The following is a 21,842-nucleotide window of genomic DNA, read 5'->3' as shown; positions in this document are numbered from 1 at the left end:
TGGCAGAAGTATTCTGTCAATCATGAAGGAAATTCATAAATGTCAAACCAAAAAATAACAACTTCACTGAGAAAAGATTAATGTTCTTATGGTAAATAAGGTGACTCTTTTTGAAAAAGAGTATCAATTGGAAAATCAACTATATAATAGTGTAGACAAAGACTCTTGTGTGAAAAGAAATTTGCAATATTACAACAATAAGCAACTCTTTAAACTAATGGATCCTGTGTGATTCCCTTGGGAGAGGACTCTTAGACGTTTGCCCCTGGTTTCTTCCAGGCTTTGTCTCATTGCCTTTTTCCCCTTTGTGGATTTTGCTTTGCACCCTTTTGTTGTGACCAATCTATTCTGTTGAGTCCTGTGAGCTGTCCGAACACAGCACGGAACTTGGGTTGATCGTGGGAACCCCCAACACATTAGCCAGTGAGGTATCTACAGGCAATATCTGGAATTGTGGCAGCTATATTTATGGCAAATACTGGAGTATAAGCCTTAAGGATTCGAGATAACATTCAGATGAACAGCAGGCTGAAAAAACAAAACAACCCCACGAACCTTATAAAATGCACGAATGAACCACTGAACAAACATTTGAACCTTCTACCTTATGTTTGCGTGCATGCTCAGTCACTTCAGTCATGTTTGACTCTTTGTGACCCCGTGGACTGTAGCCAGCCAGGTTCCTCTGTCCACGGGATTCTCCAGGCAAGAATACTGAAGAGGGTTGCCATTTCCTCCTCCAGGGGATCTTCCCAAGCCAGGGATTGAACCAGCATCTCCTGCACTGAAGGTGGATTCTTTACCCACTGAGCTACCTGGGAAACCCCTACCTTATATTTAGCATTTTTAAATAAAAAATCATTTGTAAGGGAAAGAATCTATGTAAGTACTATTCCAAGCGTTCTAAAGAACTGCTTAGGTAAAAGTAAAATAGAGTTATCTGAAGACATTACTCTTGGGAGGTTTTAAATTTTAATTTCTCCAGGAAAGCACAAAAGAAATGCATCATGGTCATTTTTTTTTTACCTGAAAGAACTTCTGGGCCAATCCAACAGTAAGGTTTGAGAGGGCCTATATTTCAGTAGATTTCATTGTCCCTTTCAAGTTCCTGAATTATCTGGCATAAAATCATTGATAATATTCATTTATTATTCTTTCATTAAGTGCAGAATCTGTTGCAATGCCACCTCTCTCATTCCTTACATCAGCAGTTAGCGTCTTCTCTTTTTCCTGATCAGTCTGGCTAGAAGTTTATACATTTACTTGGTTTTTTCAAAGAACCAACTTTAAGTTTCACTGATTTCCAATCCTGTTTTTCCTTTCTGTTTCGTTTGATTTTTCCTCTGACCTTCATACTTTCCTTTCTTCTACTTAGTTTACTACTATTTACTACTTTGCTTCTTTTTCTATGAGAAACCTGGTCTGAGACATATTTTCTTTTCTGTGGTTGGTATTTAATGCTATAAAATTTCCCCCAAGTTTTGCTTTAGGAGCTTACATGCCATGCATTTTTATATACCATGTCATCATTTTTATCCCCAATAATATACTTTCTCATTTCCTCTTTGAGCCATGGATTATCTAGAAGTGTGTTAGTTTTCAACTTCTTGAGAATTTCCCAGACATTTTATGACTTGAATACATTTAAATGCATTATAACTTGTTTTGTGACCCAGAATATGAACTATCTTGGTGATTATTCTATGTGCACTAGAAAAGAATGTGTTGGTTCTCCTGTTGTTGGGCTGTGTGCTCTATAAATGTTAAGTTAGTTATTATGTTGTTAAAGTCTTCTGTATCTTACTGATTTTCTACAGGCACACCTCACTTTATTGAACCCTGCTTTATTTATTACACTTCAGATTTTGAATTTTTACAAATTGAAAGTTTTTGGCAATCCTGTATCAAGCAAGTTCATTATTTTTTAATTAAGTACATTGTTTTTAAAGACATAATACTATTGCTTTTAGTAGACTACAGTTAGTGTAAACATAACTTTTTTAAGTTCTGGAAAACCAAAGAAACTGTGTGGCTCACTTTATTGTGGTGCTCTGAAACTGGGTCCACAGTATCTCCAAGGTACATTTGTACTTATTTTGTCAGCTCCTGAAAGAGACATATTGATCTGTAGCTACAGTTGTGGGTTTGTCAATTTTCACTTGTTCTGTTTTTGCTTTGAGTATTTGGAAGCTCTGTTATTAGCTGCATAAATGTTTAGAACTGTTATATTTTCTTAATGAATGGATCCTGTTGTCATTATGAAACGGTATTTTCTCAATCTGGTAACATTCTTTGTCCTGAGATGCACTCTGTCTGATACTAATATAGCCAATTTCCATCCTTTCACTTTTTTTTTTTTTGCTACACTGCACAACTTACAGGATCTTAGTTCCCTGACTAGGGATTGAACCCAGGCAACAGCAGTGAATGTGCCAAGTCCTAAACACTGACCCCTCAGGGAATTCCCATCCTTTAATCAATTAAGAATGGATTTAAAAATCAAGACCAGATTGCAGCAATGTGACAAGCTCTGCCTTTTAACTGGGGTGTTTCAACTATTTACATTCAATGTGATTATTAATATAGTTGGATTTATTGTTTTGCTATTTTTAAAAAATTTGTCCCGCCTGTTTTCCCTCTCACCTTTTTTTTCTTTTCTTGCCTTTGGATTAACAACAGTTTTCATGATTCCATTTTATCTTTTGTTAGCTTTTAGCTATAACCCTTTTTGTTATTTTAATCTCTGCTATACAGTTTATAGTACACATCTTTGACTTATCCCAATCTATATTCACATGGTATTATATCATTTCATAAGAAGCCATAATGTATACAGACCCTCAAACAACACAGGGGTTAGGGGCACTGATCTTCTATGCAGTTGAAAATCAGTGTATAATTTACAGTCAACCCTTCATATGTGGTTCCCCCATATCCATGGACTCAACCAACCACAGATCACACAGCACTATAACACTGCTGGAAAAAATCTGCATGTAAGTAGACCCATGCAGTTCAAACTTGTGTTATTCAAGGGTCAACTGTCTTTCATCGTCCCACTCTCAACCTGTGGGCCAAAGCCATGCATTTTACTTTTACATGTATTTAACTTCCACGGTGAAAAACGTGAAAATGTTAGTTGCTAGTCATGTCCAACTCTTTGAGACCCCATGAACTGCAGCTGGCTAAGCTCCTCTGTTCACGGAATTCTCCAGGCAAGAATACTGGAGTGGATAGCCATTCCCTTCTCCAGGGATTGAACCCAGGTCTCTCACATAGCAGGCAGACTCCTTACTGTCTGAGCCACCAGGGAAATCTCATACTACAACCTCCATACTACAGCCATACTCCATACTACAACCTCCATACTACATTATTATTTTGTTTAAAATAAATTATCTCTTTAAAAAAGTTTACTACACATAATGAAAGCACATTAAAAAGTACCACTCTTTATCCATAGGTATTTTTAAACCATTCTCCTGAGCCCTAATCACTGTTATCACTAGCACAAGTCAGATTAGTTTTTCTTCTGGCTAGCTGACCTTGCAAGTAAAGTGTTAAAATATTGCAACTGTTATTTAAAAATGAAAGAGAAAATTTATTTAAATAACTTGGGCCTGTAGTCCAGCCAACTGGGGAGAGCTACCTGAAGTGATGCAAGAGCTGGCGGCCTGAACAGAGAGGTTCATCACCTCCCTTCCGTAACTCCAGAGGGCATATTCTGAACGATGGGAAGCTAAAAACAAGACATCTGAACTCCCTGGCTCCCACATCTGTGTAAATTTTACATTAAAAAATATTAGAGTTAAAAGTGCCACCTTAGGGCTTCCCTGGTCGTCCAGTGGTTAAGAATTCACCTGTCAGTGCAGGGGACCCAGGTTCAAGCCCTGCTCAGGGAACTAAGATCCTCCATGCTGTGGAGCAACTAGTCCAGCACACCACAACTACCGAGCCTGCCTGCCACCGCCAGAGAGAAGTCTGTGGGTCACAATGACGAGCCTGCCTGCTGCAACTAAGACCCGATGCAGCCAAATGAATATAAATAAAATCCAAGAAGAGTGCCACCTTGAGTACCCTTGCCCATCTAACTAGAAATAATCGGTGATACATACATAAGGAATTGATGCAATCTGCCAAACTGTCTGCCGCCTCTCTATTCCTTCCTCCTTGACTCCTTCCTCATCCTCTTTGACCTGTGATCACATGTTCTATACTCTTTGCTCCTTCCCTGGGAAGGCAGTATAGGAAAATGGTGAAGTATCTAGGCTTTAGAGTCAGAATGAATTTAAATTCCTGCTCATTCATTTAACAGTTGTGTGATCCTGGACAAGTTATTTCAGCCTCCTAACAAGCTACTTTCCTCAAGGTAACAACAATGGTACTTAATTAAAGGACTGTCAGATGGATTAAGTGAAAAATGATATAAAACTTCTTGCCCACAGTAAGTGGCCAAAATATGTTAGCCATTATTATTTCATTTTTGCATTTTGGGATTCTTATATAGAATGGGCCTATGAATCTACTTTTCTCAGCCTTTTATAGATTACCTTTAAAACACTTTTAAATAACAGGAAAAATACCATATATATTTACCAGTGTAGTTAGCATTTTATTTTCTATCCATTTGGTATCACTTGGCCTCTCTGCCTGGGGAACTTCATTCTGTGATCTGCTGGTGATCAATTCTTTCAGCTATTTTATCTCTGAAAAAAGTATTTAACCTCAATTTTGAAAGATTTTCATTGAGTAGAGAATTCTAGGTTGACAGTTTCTTTCGATATTTTAAAGACATTGCTACACTGTCTTCCTGTCTGTATTGTCTGTAACAAGAAATATATTGTCACACTTCTTATTCCTCTCTGTTTCTCTGGCTGCTGTTAAGACTGCCTCTTTCGCATGTTTTGAAGTTTGAATACGATGTGCCTTGGTGCAATTTTCTTCATGTTCCTTATGCTTGGGCTTCATTAAGACTCTGAACCTGCGTGTGTATAGCTTTCAGCGAATTTGGAAGTTTCAGCCATAATTTATTCAAGTGTCTTTTTCATCATGGCTTTCTCTCCTTTAGGGACTCAAATTTCATGTACATTAGGCCACCTCAAGTTATCTCACAATCGATGCTGTGTTAATTTAAAAAACTATTTTCCTTTTTGTGTTTCACTTTGAATGATTTTTATACTGGTATGTCTTCAAGTTTACTAATCTTTTCTTCTGTAATTTTTAATCTGCCATTAATCCCATCCCTGTATTTTTCATCTCAGACATTCTAGTTTTCATATTGAGAAGTTCAGTGTGTTCCTACTAACTTTTGCACATATGGAATACAGTTATAAAAACTATTTTAATGTACTTTTCTGCTGTTCTAACCTCTGTGTGCAGTCTAATCTATTTACTTTGTCATTACAGGTCATATTTTCCTGCTTCTTTACAAGCCTGGAAATTTTTGATTGAATGCCAAATATTGTGTATTTCATCTTGTTGGATACTGAATGTATTTATACATATTCTTGAGTTTTGCTTAGGGATGAAGTTAAATTACTTGAAAACTTGTAAATTTGATCCTTTCAGGTCTAACTTTTAAGATGTGTTAGTTTGGCCCAGAGCAATGCAGGTCTAGGGCTCTGTTGGTGGGGTGAGTTCTTCTGTGTACCCTATCTAAAACCCTATGAACCCTGAGGTCTTCCAGTCTGGTGTGTGGGAACAGGCACTATTCCCAGCCCTGCCAGCATCCTCAAGTACTGTACCTTTTCTTCCTTCTGTGTGGTTCCTCTACAGTCCATCAGTTTCCTCACATGCATGTATTTAGAGCACTCGGCCGAACACTCAAAGAGGACCCTCTGCAGGGCCCTCTGTAGGAACCCTTCTGGGGTTCTCTCTGCTCTGTTCTCACCTTACTACTCTGTCCTGTTAACTCTGGTTGCCTTAGTCTCCCCAGGCTTTCAGCAATAAGTGCTGAATTCAGGGTGTATACCATTTTGCACCTGGTTTCCCACCCCTGCACCACAGCCTAGAAACTCTCTCAAGTTAGTAACCTGAGCAATCCGAAGGTTCACCTTAGTTCTCTCTCTCGTGGATATCACCGTCTCTCACTGCCTGATGTCCAGTGACTTAAAAATAGTTGTTTCCAGCATTTTCTTTGTTTTTTAGCTGGTGTGGACAGAATCTTGTCCCTGTTACTGCATCTTGGCTAGAAGCGGAAGTTTTGCTGCTTTATTATGCTTGTTTCTCTGTACTGAGCCACTGTAAACGGCATCTCAGTTCAACCATCCCTCCTGATGGCCTGGGGTCAAATCTTTCATGGTTACGAGCTTGCCCCCCTAGATTGCCTCTGTGTGAGTCTTTTCACTGCTGGCCTTAAAGGCAGTCATTCTTCTGTTTAAAAAGCACATTTGAAAGAAATAGTACTAAGGCTATGGAATTTTAATGCTAATAGTGAAGAATGTCTAGAAGTTTGTGCAGCTTAAGTCAGTCACAGAATGATTTTCATTCTGCAGAATTTCTATACGAAGGATTTCTTTCATAATTCTTGCAAATGAAAAGAACATTCATGGGAAGAGCATGAAGATACTGGATGTGCAGGCAGGCAAAGGAAGAAGGACAGACTTTGAGAAAGAAAGGGATTGAGAACTAAATTTTTCTAAGAAACATCATGGAACCAAGTCTCTGATACATTTACACAGACACTGTCCTTGACACAGTTTAGAAAACAGTCTTATTCTTTCCTTTCTTCTTACGCAAAAATCCAATGTTTATATAACTAATATGCTAAAGTGAAATATTAATCAAGGCAGACAGCTGGAAGCATTATCATCATTATTATCCCTTAATAAATGTCAAAACACAATATGGCAAGTTCATACAAATGTAAGGTAGTTAAAAGAATCTAGGGCACGGGTGGCATACCGTGGCCCATGGGCTTTATTTGGCCTGCAGACTTGGGTTTTGCCTGGACAGCAATGGCCCAGACCATATTTTCCAAAGTGTGAAATTGTGCCAGTATTTGTAAATTGGAAAATTTCACAAATTAGAGAAATGTCATATAAAAATCTTGGGAGAAAAGGAGATGGGGCAGAACTCCAGGTGGGGAGCAGATGTCCACGTTAGCTACAGTCTGAGCTCTTTCATTCACCACAATATCTATCATTCATTATTGTCTTCCTCTCCCCCTCAACTATCTCTGACCCTTCTTGTCCCTACAGGTATGGAGGCTAGTGATACCTACTGAAGGGTATGTATAACATTATCCCAACAAATTAACTTATATTTTTTAACTTATAAAACAAATGTATAAAAGCATGGTGAAAATGTTATTTTTTTTTAAAGGGGGAAGATAGGATTCCTAAAAAGATACAATAAAAAGCATATTTATTTTCTACCAATTTTAGGAAAGCTGTATGTGGCGTATGTTTTAAAACTATAAATTCCTGGGGGTCTAGGAAGCATCCCAAAATGTTTATTTTAACCAATTCATAAGATTTTTCAGATACAGCTTGCATTTAGAAACTACAATCTACCCTATCTTTTGCCTATGTTTCAAAAGGTACACATAAAAGACAGCATAATTACAAAGAGCTATAACAGTGTTATCAGAAAAGTATGCTCTTACTTTTTCTGCCAATGCACTCTAAGCAGATAATAAATTTGAACTTTGGGTATAAAGAGTCCATATACAGTCCATATGTAGTCTTCAGTTTTCATGCATTAACCAAGAAAACCAGAAGAATAAGTGAATTTCTATATACCAAACATTTCTATATACTAGGGTTTCTTTGTAACTCAATGCTCCATAAAAGAACTGAAATACATTTAAGTTGCCCTTCAACTGCAAAACGATCCAACTTCAGCTGTACCAAATATTTATCAACCAAATATTTACCAAGAAAATGTCCAACTTAACAAACAAAACAGTATATTAATGGTAAAACATTCAACTTTGCTTTTACTACTAACAGATTTCTAACCAGTAACAAAAGAATGGAGATAAACTGGTCAAAAATGTGAGACATGATTGACTAATGAGGTAATTGGGGGCAGGGAGAAAATAAAAAACATAAAGGTGAACTGTTAAATATATAAAAAAAGGAAGACTTTCTATAAACTATTTTCAAAAGCACAGACCTTTTCAGCGTACTAAGAGGGTACACGTAAAGCTTCCCGTTGAGGAACACTAAACCATTAGTTTGGTATATCATTCATAATGTTTCCTCCTGGCTCTGACGACATTACTGAAAATGAAGGTTGCAGCAAAGCGCCCCAAGAGGGGACCTGGAGACAGGACTAGAAAGATGACTGACTTTTTAATGTTTATACTTTTCAATCTTGTTCAATATGCACGTTTTGCCTACTCTGAAAAATAAGATACCTAAAAATAATAAAACACACTTTACCTGCTACCATAATGAAAGCCTGTGGAGCAACAAAACTTTTCACTGAGTGAAAAACTGCATGATCATCTAACTGTTTGCATGAGGATGCTATGGGATTCTTAAGTGGGAAAAAAGCCATGGAAACAGTTAAGGGAAAGGGTGAATAGAGATTTTATGTTTCAAAGAACTCCAGGATGTAAATTCCACTTCTCCAAATAAAGCAAATGTCAATCAATTTATATTGCAAATGAATTTTAAAACTGTATGATAAACTAAAATTTAGAAATTTTGGAGTTCTCTTATCTCCCTTCTACAACACCACATACAAGGCATGCAAGCCTACTGAAAGAGTCAATTCAAAGGAGAAGAAAAGAAACTTTGTTAGCAGTCACTAAGAGTTTGGGGCTCTGTAAACACAGCTGTCAACCAAACCAAAGGACAATTTTTAAATGCACTAAGAATGGAATGGAGAGTGGGTCATAAACTATTCTTAATGATCACACCTTAATAAGATCATTACTTCTAACCTTAAACTAAAAGTTACAAATGATTTTCACTATTAAAATTATCTAGTGAGTAGGTCAGGAAGATCCCTTGGAAGAGGAAATGGCAATTCACTCCAGTAATCTTGCCTAGAGAATCCCATAGACAGAGGAGCCTGGTGGGCTACAGTCCATGCGGTCACAAGAGTTGGACATGACTTAGCAACTTAACAACAACAAACAATGATACACCATGCTTGCTCCCAGATAATAAAAATGTCTCCAAGACAGATCAATCTCTACCCAAGTGAATCCTTTGATTGAGCCACACTTTCTTAAAACTTGTACTGTATTGATTGTTTTGTAATATAATGGTTTCCTATCTTTATTATTTGCTTTTTTTTTAAACCTAGATTTTAATTTTTTTGGTAGGAACCATCTTCCTTTCCTTTTTTAGTATTTCTCAATGCTGCTGTTGTTTAAGTTGCTAAGTCATGGCTGACTCTCTTGAGACTGTAGCCCACTAGGCTCCTCTGTCCATGGTATTTCCCAGGCAAGAATACTGGAGTGGGTTGCCACTTTCTTTTCCAGGGGTTCTTCCCAATCCAGGGATCAAACCTGTGTCTCCTGCACTGACAAGGAGATTCTTTACCACTAAGCCACCAGGGAAGCCCATTCCTCAATATACCAAAAATAATTCCACACACAGAGTAGTCAGTCAAATGCTTTACAGCTATATAATTAGTTAAGAAACACAAGACCATTACAACAAAAATTTATATTACTTGTAAGACATTTTAAATTGCTGCTATTTTAACTATCATCAAATAATTTTGCAGGTATTTTTTCTACCATTTTCTATAGTTTTCTCATATTCAAGGGGACATGGCAGGTTTGCCCATTTTATTTCCCTTAAGATGTCAATCATTTTAGCTTTAAAGTGACCAATGTGTAGTTACTACGTCTAAAAAGATCTTGCTTGGAATACATCTGATAACCAAAGCATAGTCAGTGACCTAATCAAAACATACTTCTGAGGCTAAAATCTGCGTGGATAAAGAGATAAGCCATGCTTTTTTCTCAGTATAATGAATCATATTTCTTAGTAGTTTGCTATTTTGTCCAATATATACAGATGAAAAGGGTGGTGAAAGGTAAAGAATTCTTATTAACTGAATCAATGGGCTGTGCCCAACCAATTTATGTATGTAAAGCTCATACATAAATTGTATGAGCTCAGGAATAAAGCTCATGGAACTTCCTGAGGTAGATATTATTTCCATTTTATAGATCAAACAGATTGGATAAATCACTTATCCAAAATACTCTAATTACTAAAAGATCTAAAATACATACCAAGGACCACCTAAATTTAAAATCTGTGCTCTTTCTACTATACTATGCTTCCAAATTTGTTTGAATGTGAATAGCAAATTATGACACGGCCTAGATTTAGTTTTCACAAAAGCTAAACATTTAAGAATGAACATAAATATATTAATTTTGTCCTGTTAAAAGTTAGCAGTAACTCAGTTTAATATTTCAATGGTAGGTTAAATAATAAAAATTGTGTGAATGATTCATATTTATTACAAGGAATTAAGTATCAAACCACACAAAGTATAAAATACTAAACGATCTCTGTGAACTAGCCTCCACAGACAGTAAATCCAGTTTTTAATTATTTTCTAGGCCAAGGCACTTTAATTAGCATAATAGATGTGTTGGCTATCAAGCGATAAGTTAGTAAAACCAGTATTCACCCCAAAACCTAGCGTAGGACCTATAATTTATCCATACCTACTACAACCAAATTCCATTAAGCTGGAAACAAATGGAGATCAGGTGTTAGGAAATCTGAAGAAAACAATCATTGAATCCCCAATATCTACTCTCTTCAGTTGTCAGGTTGGGGACAGCCAAGTGCCCAGCAAAAAACAATTCCCAGCATCTCATGATGTACAGCATTGGGTAAGGAATTCAAGAAAATTTTTTGAAAAGATCTGACTCAGCTGGCAGGCACACTCACCTTTTGTTATTTTTGCCATTTCCTCCATTTCTTCCATATTTTGTCTAACTAGAAGGACAACATTTTTAACAGAATGCCAGCAACCATTCTGTCACCAAGAGGGCATCGTGAGGATGAAAGCCATATTATAAGGAGGTAGAGAAGAAAAAAAAGATGTCTAGGTTCATTGCCATTTCTTGAAACAGTAATCCAGCAGCTCTGGAGTACTATGCCAAGATTTTATGTTACAGAAAAAAAAAAAAAAAAAATCCCAACCTTCTTTAGGTCACTGTTATGCCACGTCTCTGTACTAGCAACCCAATGCAATTTCTAATTGGAAGAAGCAAAACAGTTCATTGCAGTGGTCTTGGATAGGGCAAGCACACAGAATATTTCCCAAATCAGCGCCCCTGTTACGAGAGATGCATTATGAACTCTGCAGTTAAATTGTCAAAGAAATGAAAATGATAAACAGTTGACCATCTGTAACCACAGGTTCCACAACCACAGACTCAACCAACCTCGGATGGAAAATATTTGGGGGGAAAAAATTTCAGAAAGTTCCAAAAAGCAAAATTTGAATTTGCTGCATGCTGGCAACTATTCACATAGGATTTATATAGTATTTACAATGATTTACACAGTACTTACATTGTATTAGATAGAATAAGTAATTTAGAGATGATTTAGAGTATGTGGGGGGATTTGCATAGGTAATATGCAAATGCTATGCCATTTTACATAAGGGACTTGACTAGCCACAGCTTTTATATCCTTATGGTCCTGGAATCAATCCCCTGGAGAATAGTAAGGAACAACTGTATATGTTATTATCTTGGAGATTCGTAAGATATATTAGAATATCAAAGGGTCTAAAAGTGCACACAATAACAGGATGAATGTCCAGTAATACTTACTCAAGAATTTTACGTTATGTTACAAAATGCTTACTCCTAAGGGCATAACAACATGTTCAGTCACTAAGTTGTGTCCAACGACTCCACGACTGCAACAATATCTGTTTGTGTGACTGTGGACAATTCACATATCTGAGAGTGTTAACTTTCCAAAATAGACACTTCGGGAGGATAGATACCTTCAGCTTCAAACACAGTATTATCAGAGACATTTCTGGGACTCTCCTTTCTGGACTTTGCTATAGCTCAGGTGGTAAAGAATCTGCCTGCAATGCAGGAGACCCAGGTTCAATCCCTGGGTCAGGAAGATCCCCTGGAGAAGGAAATGGCAATCAACCCCAGTATTCTTGCCCAGAGAATCTCACAGACAGAAGAGCCTGGCGGGCTACAGTTCATGGGGTCACAAAGAGTCGGATACGACTAAGTGACTAACACACACATTATCAGAGACATTTCTAGGACTCTCCTTTCTAATCATGTTTACAGTCTCAGTTAAAAAATTGCTCCTTTTACTTTATAATCATTTCCCAATTTACTTGAAATTAGTATATCCTCCTTAATCATTCACCTTACTAGAATATGAATGTATTATTTAATTGAATCAAATCTATTCTCAAAGAAGACATATGCCACATGTCACATGATCTAAAAAGTAACTCCAAAACAGGAGATGTAGGATTCTAAAAGTGAGTAGTTTACAGACTTCCATGGTGGTCCAGTGATTAGGACTCTGTGCTTTCACTTGCATGGTCCAAGTTCAATCCCTGGTCAAGAAACTAAGATCTCACAAGCTGTAAGCCATGGCAAAAAAGAGAGTAGTCTGAAGAGAATGACATTTATTTTCACAAGTTCCACGAAGTGTGTGAAAGTTAGGCACAGGTAACATATATCAAGTCCAAATAATGTGTGGAAGAAACAGAAACATGTAACCCAAGGAACAAGCAGGGCCATGAAGGTTGAAACAAAAAAAGACACATTTAAGTTCCTATATTACCTTTACCCAATGTTTAAAAAAAAAAAACTGTTATAAGTAAAATGTAAATGTATCAAAAATAATAATCTAATATTTATTAAATACCCGTATGCATTAGGTGAGAACCCCATGGAGCCTGCTGTGCTGCAGTCCATGAGGCTGCAGAGTCGGACATGACTTAGTGACTGAACAACAACATGTATTAGGTACTGCTTTGTTGCTTTACATGTTCTAATGAATTAATCATTTAATCCTTACCACAAACTAAAAGAGGCTTAGCTATAATCCTTATTTTGTAGATGGAAAAAAGCGAAAATTTGCACAAGGCCATAGAGCCTGTGTATCAGAGTCAGAAATTAAAACCCAGGCAGCGTGGCTCCAGAGTCCATGGTCGAAATTCTGTGCTATACTCTCTCTAAACCAAGAGGAATGGTCAACACCATGCACAACTGCATCTAAAAACAATTTATGTCTATTCAAGTCAGTACCCAGATGTTTGTAAGGTTTTCACATATCATTTCATTTTTATCTTCACAACTCTTCTGTGTCAATATATCCTGTCAATCGGCTGGTTTACTTGGCATGATCTCAGATGATCAAATATATGTGGGCACAGGCTATTCCATTTATCTGCTACCTTGGAAATGTGACCTCTGTGTATCACCAGTGGCTAGTAGAGTGCCTGGCAGAGGCACTTACTGAACTTAATGTAATGTACACTTACTGTACTCAATGTATACTTACTGAATACAGAACAACTAAAAAGGGAGCAGGTCATCACAATAAGGTTATCACTCCAGATTCATCACTGTTGCTATTAGAAAAACACTCAACTGGCTTGGTCCATCAACAGTGATTCTTTAAAATCCCTTTAGATGGAACAATATCATCTGTTTTTAAGTTAAACCCCAGGACCTCAATACAGCCTTAAAATACCTTTGAATTTAGACAAAGTCTTTAAGTACAAACAGAAAGATTTAGGCAAATTCTTTTTTAAAGAAAATATAGCTCTGCTTTGTCTTTAGTTACACAAGTATATGTGATCACATTAATATATTTTCTTTTATTTAAAAACTGAAAATTTCCATTAAATTTTAATAATGGAAAACAATACAGTCTAGATTTCTTTGTAAGTGTAAGAATTACATAACAATGAACACTGAAGTATGTGCTGACCTGAATTATAACTGAAATAGCAATACTGCCATGTATTAAGTAATAGCACATATCCTACTTATTAATTATTTTTATATACCTCAAAGCACTGCCAGAATTTCAAAGTTCTGATTGAACTCAATTGAATGGTATATAACCACAGAACAGTTTTAGATAGTTTACATTTGATAATCAAATACTCCTAAATTATATTTATTTATTATATATTTTAAATTTATCAGTTTTTTAATCTAAAATTTTTTTTTAACTCAAGTATAGCTGATCAGTTTTTTTTTAATGAAACATCTATTTCAGCTTTCATGAAGTACAGCTACAAGGATACATTTTAGCTTTTGTAAATTTTCATACAGTACCTAGAAAATTGATATATGTTACATCTGAATCATTGTCTGAAGTTCATTCCTTCACTTCTAGAAACTAGCCATAAGAATAAAATCAAAATAGACTGTTTGAAGAATGACTTTAATCAATACTGCATTCAAATAATCCCATGAAATTATACCTCAAAGCCAAGAATATGAAAGACTCTGGGGGAATAAATTTATCATTCAAAATCTTATGATAAGGGAAACTCCTGGGTCAAAATACTGATTATTTCTTCACTTCAACACTATATATCGCAGAGAGGTATTTGACTACACAAAGACCTAAAATAAGTAATCCCTTAATAGTTTAAATGCTTATTTTAGAAATTACATTTTTCTAGAAAAAGTGTCTAAAACCCTAAGCCAATAAGGAAAACTGACTTTTTTTTACAGTTTCGGGGGGGGGGGGGGGCGGTGTGCAGCTGAGATGAACTACGAGTACAGTTTCCTCTAAGTTGAGCCTCAGTGTTCAACAAGTGACAAATACCACTAAAACTGATGACGCAGTGTTAGCTTTCAAACATCTCAAACTGCTTAGGAACCTCGTTTTTGTTAAAGGGGATGCTTTCTTGTGGGAAGAAAAAGTCTCTGGTGTATGTTCATGTTAAAACTAAAGATGATTCTCTGTTGGAAAATTCAATCATATCATATGACAACGAAGAGACTTCATTTGCAAAAGAAAAAAAAGAACCTCCTCCAGAAAGAAAAACCTTGAATCAAATTCCAGCACTTAGTCTGAATTGATGAATTTCTCTGTTTCCTGAATCTATTTAGATTCGGAGCATACTGATATAAATGACAAATATAAGGACACTCAAGTTCCTCTTCTCGGTTAACTTGGAAAGAACACCTCACAACTAGGTACAAGAAACTGAAGAAAGAGGAAATATAAGCATCAAAAATGTGGTATTTCTCCCTAAAAAACTATCAAAAATAATACTATATATACTTTCAATTATAAATCTGACAGAAAAGACTATATATATGTCACATATATCTCATTTCAAAGGAGAAACTGGAATATAAATTTTAAAATCTCTAGGTAATACAGAACTTTCTGTGGTGACAGAAATGTTCCATAGCCGAGCTGTTCGATACAGCGGCTACTGAGCCAAAAGTAGCTGCTGAGTCCTTAAAATTTGGTTAGTGAGGGGAGGGAGTTTAGGATTAGCAGATGCAAACTATTATAGGATGGATAAACAAGAAGGAATGATACTTTATATTTGTGATAAACCATAATGGGAAAAAAATGAAAAAAAAATATACAACTGAGTCACTCTGCTGTACAGCAGAAACTAAACACAACATTGTAAATCAACTATATCTCAATAAAATGGTTTAAAAAAATTCTTCAGTGAAATAAGGAACTGAACTTTAAATGATACCTAATTAAATTCATTTAAATTTAACAACATGTGCAGCTTTAAGGAACTGGAGGGAAACATTTACACCTTACATTCTGATTCAAATAGTAAAAAGCCTGTAGATGGGTATATACACAGAGACGTAAGTTTATTTTCTTTAAATTCTTGTGATTTATGTAGAGGAAAGTACATAATGTAACAATATTGGTGCTACATTTTTGAGAATCGAATTTTCTATGTTAACCTTCTAGAGAGGACTAGAATATTGGTTCACAAGTTGGCTCCACATTGTAATTTCTTAGGGAGCTTCCAAAAATATGTATGTCTGGGTCTTAACCCCAAAGATTCTAGTTTAATTGGTCTGAATTGAGTCCTGGGCATTAAGATTTTTAAAAGCCACCCAAGTGATTCTATCATGCAGCCAGAGTATCACTAAACTAGAAAGAAACTAAGAAACTGTTTATTAAGCACAGATGCAGTATACAACCACACACATTTATTTGCTGGTAGGCAAGAGGGCCTTTTGGCAACCCAGATTCGAGTTCACCCTGAGGACTATGGTGAGTTACATGTTCTAAACATTCAGGAATAATTTCAGTGTACCAACATAAGTTTTGCTATTACTGAATGTTTTCAAATATGTAAAAGAGATTAAAAAAGGAGGAAATAAACTACTGTCAATTTGCACTTGCCACTTTTATATATATTATTAATTTCATTCTCAAAATACTCTGAGAAGTAGGTATTATTAAATTACAGATGTGGAAAATAAAGATGTTCCCGAGGATTTGGACACATGTTTCTCAAACAGTAAAGTCCACATTCTTTACACTGCAGCAGAATTCTCTCTGAGGAAGTCTGTTTCAATAAATTCTCATACTGGAATAAAAGAAAGAAAAAGAAAGAAAAAGCAGGATTCAGTGGTGGAGCACAGGCTAAGGCAAACCTCCTTAAACAGGTGCTTAGACCAGCTCCTGTATTTCCTAAGCAAACCTTGGGGGAAAAAACATGTGCATCGGTGCTTCAAATCCCCACCAGCCTCTGCACTAGACCATACAGGAGTTGCTATCCTTCTACCTTAAGAAGTTAAATAGCTGGTCTCCTACTGCCTCACAAGCTGTTAGCTACTGTCATCCAGCCTTCGTACAGGCCGCACAGTCACAGGGCCTGCCACTAAACAGGAATAAGACAGGGGTTTTCATTTTGCCCCCTAGACTCACAGGATGACTGGAACTCTTCCTCATAGAGCAGTTTACAGACCAGTTTTTTGTTTTAACTTCTTATTTTGTATTGGAGTAATCCCAGGGACGGGGGGAGCCTGGTGGGCTGCCGTCTATGGGGTCGCACAGGGTCGGACACGACTGAAGCGACTTAGCAGCAGCAGCAGCAGCATAGCCGATTAACAATGTTGTGACAGTTTCAGGTGGAAAGCAAAGGGACTCAGCCATACAAATACATGTATCCATTCTCCCCCAAACTCCCCACCTATCCAGGCTGCCACATAACATTGAGCAGAATTCCCTGTGTTACCCAGTAGAACCATGTTGGTTATCCATTTTAAATACAGCATGTGTACATGTCCATCCCAAACTCCCTAACCATCCTTGCCCCCATCCTTCCCCCTGCAACCTTTAAGTTCGTCCTCTCAGTCTGTCAATTACAGACCACAGTTTTGATGTGACATACCTACAAGTGAGTCTGTCATGGGATTTCCTGGGCAACAACAAATTTACACTGACTATATAACTTTTAATTTAACTTAGACCATTTAATGTTCTATCATAATTTGCTCTTTAAAAGCTTTTTAAATGCAGTTCCTGGGTTGTTCTTAAGTTTCAAATTAAGAAAAGCTGTCAGTGGAAAAAATGAGAAAGAGCGCAAGAGACCCTCACCCTTCCCCATCAGCACTAACTCTCCAGTCCTGAGACCAGATATCCTTTCTCCTTTTTCAGGCCCCAGCCTTGCAAAGAGACATCAACTCAAATGAGTAACACTTGGTTACATCAGAGGCCTGACAGGAGAAAACCTTCAACTCACTCTTCTAATTCATGGCACAGACTTCTCCCAAAGCATATTCCAAAATAAAATGTTGACAGGAGTTAACTCCTAGATGCACAGCCTTGAGGTCTAACTATTTCCTTTCGATTTCAATTTGTATTAATTACAATTTAGTTGCACCACAATAGTGTTTTGTAGTTTATTGAAAAATTACAAACTCTTGTCCAAAAAAAATAAAAATAAAAAGGAAGCAGCAGCAGGAGCTTATCCCCAATACTCCCTTTCTCTAAGAAGTCTGGCCTGGGCAGTAAGATGAGCTGAAAAAATACATACTCAACTGATACAGAAGAAGTTACAATGTTCTTCATCCCATCCCTGACCTACTAAAGTAGAATAAAGCAAGGATTTGACCTGTTCTTCTTAATTAAAAAAAAAAAAAACATAAATTCCATTTATTTCAAGACTGATATCTATCATTTACTGAAAACAACTGATTAGCTAATTTTCACATTCACTTTTCATTTGAGGCATGCCTCCAGAAAAAATAATGTAGGTTTTAAAACTTTTGATCCCATCATAGTATCTAAGTCTGCCCTTGCAATTGACACTGGTTTTTATGGTTTGTGTATGTGTGTTACTTGTGACATGAAAAGCTATCTATAAATATTTTAAAATGCTGGTAATCACTCTCCTAAAAGTAAGTGGGCTTCTCATGCAAGTAAAAGTTTTGGTGGAACAAATGTTAATCCAAGACAAACTACATAAGAGCTAAAAATAAGTTCTTGTAAAAGTGAAACACACTACAAATTAGTTCCTTTTCTTAATAACTAACCTAGATGTTTTTCTATTTAATTCCTGCTTCCATTCTGCCATCTCCCCCACACATACTCCCACAAAGCCGCTAGAACATCAAAGTTAGAACACAAAGTTATTATGAAAAACGTAAACTAATCTAAAACTGGATCGTAAAGCACTCCACTCGCCTCTGTACGAATTTACTTACTCAATACATACAAGAACTTACTGATGCTGATGATAATAACACAAAAAATAATCTGTATCATAGCACAACACAAGCGAGCAATGAGCATGAAGCAAGTTTTCACGTTGATCCTGCCAACCAGTCATCAAGAATTTGGGAAAATACCAAGGCTTGTTTCAAAATACAATAACTTCTTTCCTCCCCCTCCCCCGTCCCCCCAATCCTTTAGTAACCTCTGTAGGTCTAAATTTTAAAATCATTTAAATTAGTTACCTGCGCCCGTCAACCCACAGATCAGGTGTCCTACATTTTGTTTAGGTCGCCGCCTTGAAAACAAACCCGATTACCCCATTTTCTGAGAGGTAAACTCAGCTCCAGGAAGCTCCCTATGAAGTCACCGCGTTTGTTGTTTCAAAGATGCAATTAAACGAAAATGACACAGGCTGTCGAACAGATGAGCTGCCCAAGTGCGTGGAGGAGCCAATCATCTCTGCGTAAGGCCAACGAAAACTGTATTGCTGTAAATCTATTTTAGTGGTAATATTTCTCCCAGTTCGTCCTTCTCCAATATACTTATAATACAGGGAAATTAAACATTAAACTTCGTAAAAACTTTCTTGCCTCTACCGAACTTTAGCTTCCCAGCTTTCGGTACTACAGCATCTTGCAAAGGGCAAAGGCGGGGGCGCGGGGGGGGGGGGGGGGGGGTGCGGGGAGAGGGTGGTTAACTCCAGAACGCGGAGAAGAGCAATAAAAGAGCTTGCATCAGGCACTGTCCGTCCCTCTGCTCTCTGTTCCCCACCACCCCACCCCCTCTTCTTCGAACCCTCACATATACACATTCTTCTGGGCGGCCTCTAACCACACCATATCCACAATCATTTACAGAAATGAGAAACAGACTCCGGGAGCCCTTCCCTCAGCACGCACAGAGCTGGAGTAGCACGATGCGGGTAATGTCACTCTCGATTGCCCCACAATCTCTGTACTCATCCCCTCTGGGGTTTAATTCTCAAGGATCCGACTCTCCTCCGCCGAGAAGGCGGATCTACTTAATTCACAATCAAACAGCATCTCATCCTTCCTACCCTCCCCCGCCACCTCACTCCCACCCCCACCCTAACACACCACCAAAGAAAAGTTCCTTCCACCAGGGCCATAGAGAGGTTGATTTTGAGAAGCTGGAGCAAAAACAAACAAAAACAAAAACAAAAAACAGAGAGAGGGAGGAATAGAGAGCGCGGCGCACTTTAGCACTTTGCGCCCCTCCAGCCCAGCGCCCAGGACAGCGCACGTCCTTACCCGCTCGTCCCGAGACCCGGTCCGGCTACTGACGCGCGGGGCAAGGGCAGAGGGGACGCGGCGTCGAGGCGGGCCACGGGCAGCCGCCGCGGGCGCCGAGAGCCACCACCTCCTCTCCCCCAAGCGGCTGCGGGCGTGGGCCGAAGAAGCTGGAGAAGGAGCCTGGGGAGGGGGAGAAGAGAAGCAGCATCTCCTCCTCCTCCACGCCTCCGAAACACCGCTCCGGCGGCGACTCCGGCCGACCGCCAGACCCTGGAGCGCTCGCGCACCCTCGGCTGCCCCGCGCGCCTCCAAGGGCTTCCCCAAACCCTCCGGAGCGAGGCCGCTCAACTCAGGCCGCCGGCTCCGAGCGCTGCCGAGATATGCCTGAGGCAGACCGGGAAGCCGGGGAGCGCTGCCCGCCCGCCACGACGGTCTCCCGGGGCGGTAATCCCAGTGTGTCACCCTCGCCGCGCCGCGGCTGCGGGAGCTCCCGGCTCCTCTCGGGCTCCACCTCTGGCGCTCGCCCGGCTCCGCCCCAGTCCCTGTCAATCAACCCTCTTCGGACTTCTGGAGCCCCGCGGATCTCCGACCCCGCCATCCCCTCGACCTCATTGGCCCGACGGCCCCTCAGCCCCGCCCCCTCCCTAGAGACGAGGTCGCCGGGGAGACCGGCGCCCAGGTTCCTATGACAACCAGTGCCTTGGGCCTGGCTTTTCGCGAACTTCTGGCTTGCCAGAAGCTCAGGTTGATGGCCCCGCAGGAAAAGTTCCTAGCCCCTCCGGGGTGGACTCGTAATTTCAGACCAAGTTGAAAATGCCGCCGACCGCCCCCACACTTCCAACTTCAGAAACAGAACTTTATGGACCTGGGGAATGCGAGGGAGAATGGAAAAATGCCCTGCTCTTCCTCTGCGAATCTAAATAAACCCCTCCCCCCATCTTTGCCCTCCCTTGTCTCCAGCCTTGTTTCCATATTCTCACCGGGCGGATTTGGGCTTTGAAAGGGTGAGGAGAAGAATGTGAGAACGAGCGGGGCTGTGCCAGTTCCCTGCAGCAATATTGCAACTTGGAAATGGCGGGGTCGACGAAAACAGCTCGGTGAGTTTTCCCACAGTTGTAAAGTGATCTTCAGAGATGCGGTGGAACACTTAGTCAACCCCAGATGCCCTCAGGAAAACTCACATTCTCGTCTTTTTGAAAAAAAAAAAAAAAATAATAATAATAATAATAATAAAGTATGTAAAATCCTGTTATTTTCCTTCTGAAGTTCAGATAATCCTAAAGTTAAAAAAAAATGAAGTAAAAAGTTCGACATAATGGAATAAAAGACACCCATTTTTCTATAGAACTACATATTACAGCTTGGTAAAAGTATGTCCTAGCAGCTAAAAAATTTTGGTGTCCACAGTTTAACCAGGAAGTCTTACTGAATTCAAGAGCAAAGGATATCTCATCATTTGAGTTTCAAAAGTTTGGGTTTACTCTCAGAAGTATAAGGTAAACCTGGTACAAGCGGACCTAAAGGTTAAGTTATTCTTGGACCACCCCCTCCCCCCCACCCCGCCCCCCGACCCCGTGTTAAGCCCTAGATGAATCTCAGCTTCTTGGCTGGTTCCAAAATGGAGAGATCTGAAGCAAAATAAGAGCTGCAATCTTTAGGCTCCTTAGTCCCTGAGGCTGCTGTACATGTATGATGAATGAGGGAATTAATAATAATGATTTACCTTTGGTGAGCACTTGCGTTTTCATAATCTCATTTACTAAATGAATAGCTGTGATGGATGTATTCAGTCGAATATGCCTTGCAAATATGGGCTGAGTGTGATTACTTACAGCACTAAACACAACAGAAAATGCACAGCAGAATTTTAAGATAAGGACACTGCCCTCAAGGAGATAAACGCAAGGCCTAAGAAAGAAAACTAGCA

The 21,842-nt window shown here is 38.7% G+C and overlaps 1 protein-coding gene across 9 annotated transcripts in view; it reads right to left on the bottom strand.

Annotated features, from left to right (window-relative positions):
• The window catches only part of PTPN13 (protein tyrosine phosphatase non-receptor type 13), a 225,857-nt gene extending 205,439 nt beyond the window's left edge, over positions 1 to 20,418 (bottom strand). For 2 of the 9 annotated variants that reach the window (XM_055589037.1, XM_055589036.1), the window contains exon 1: positions 19,934 to 20,418. The gene's annotated coding sequence lies outside the window, so the exon portion shown is untranslated. Of the gene's footprint in view, positions 1 to 18,904; positions 19,088 to 19,933 lie in introns of those variants that run through there. The other 7 variants (XM_055589034.1, XM_055589035.1, XM_055589033.1 and 4 more) reach the window with 6 other exon arrangements.
• Between the last annotated feature and the right edge of the window lie 1,424 nt (positions 20,419 to 21,842).

This window comes from Bubalus kerabau, chromosome 7 (assembly GCF_029407905.1).
Source record: "Bubalus kerabau isolate K-KA32 ecotype Philippines breed swamp buffalo chromosome 7, PCC_UOA_SB_1v2, whole genome shotgun sequence".
Taxonomy (NCBI): Eukaryota; Metazoa; Chordata; class Mammalia; order Artiodactyla; family Bovidae; genus Bubalus; species Bubalus kerabau.
This window is presented reverse-complemented; position numbering and strand designations above follow the sequence as displayed.